The sequence below is a fragment of the Aptenodytes forsteri genome, unplaced genomic scaffold, assembly GCF_000699145.1.
Source record: "Aptenodytes forsteri isolate BGI_AS27 unplaced genomic scaffold, ASM69914v1 Scaffold391, whole genome shotgun sequence".
In the NCBI taxonomy this organism is placed as follows: Eukaryota; Metazoa; Chordata; class Aves; order Sphenisciformes; family Spheniscidae; genus Aptenodytes; species Aptenodytes forsteri.
The window spans coordinates 349523-350622 of NW_008795920.1; the positions used below are offsets into that span (position 1 = coordinate 349523).

At 58.9% G+C, this 1100-nt stretch overlaps 1 protein-coding gene across 1 annotated transcript in view; it reads right to left on the reverse strand.

Annotated features, from left to right (window-relative positions):
- Positions 1-1100, reverse strand: part of LOC103903644 (nuclear receptor ROR-beta) — a 19118-nt gene that overhangs the window by 16357 nt on the left and 1661 nt on the right. The window lies entirely within an intron of this gene.

Genomic DNA, 1100 nt, shown 5'->3' on the forward strand with positions numbered 1-1100 from the left:
CGCACAGTAATTGGGGGGGGAAAAGGGGAAAAAAAAATTAAAAAAAGGGAAAAGTTCACCCAGTTGCTAATTAAGCCCGGTGCCGGCTGTGCAAGTGCGACATAAGAGCCAGGCGGTGTTATTAATTAGGCAGGCGTTAATGCTTCCCTCCGTACTAATAAAGGTGAAATCCCGGGATGTCACGGGGCGGGAAGGGGACCCGGGGGGCTCGCCTCGCCCTCGCCCAGCCCTGGCCCCACTATTACACAAGAGTGCGGCGGTTGGCAGAGCCGCAGCACCCGCAGCCGCGCCAGGGAGGGAGAAAAACCAAATTGAGGAGCTCGAAGATGTACATCCTCATACGTACGCCCAAAAATGCACCTAAATATTGCACCCAAAACTACACCTAAACACATCCACCCAAAAAACAAGCCTAAAGACGTGCACAAGCAAGTCCTGGCGGGGGTGAAGGGCTCGGGCACGGCAGGCGATGATGGAAAACTGCTTTAAAAGGGGATAAAAATCCCACCCCACAGCGTCAGGTCCCAGCCGTGCTCCCAGCAGCTCAGTCGGGAACAGGCACGGGGAGAGCTGGGTCCGGCCACCGCTGCGTCACCATCACCGGGCCCCGGTGGATCGTCCCGCCGGAGCCTTCCTCCCTCCCTCCATCCTCCTCCTCCTCCCAACCGCCTGCTTTGCAAAGCGGACGGGTGAAAAGTAGGAATCGCCTTTAATAACGGATAAAATCAGGCAGGCGCTGGCAGGCGACTCACCCCCTTCCCTGGATAAGGGGCACCCGAAATTGCGGCCGGTCCCTCGCCCGTCCCCGTAGGAGCCTCCCCCCCGCCGCACCGGCCCGGCCCTAACCCCCCCCCCCCCCGAAACCGCTGGGAGAGGGAAAAGGGGGAAAAATCCCACAATAAATCCAGCCCTGGTGGGAGCAACATATTGAAGAGGAGATTAAGGGGTTTAGTGCGAGGAAAAGCTTACGAGCGGGTCTAAGCCGGCGTCGGAAAGCAAAGCAAAATAAACAAGAATTCTGTTCCTAATGAAAGGGGGGGCTGGAGGAGCCAGACCGACCCCGGCGGGGCCGATGCCGGGTCCCCCCCACCCTGTCGCTC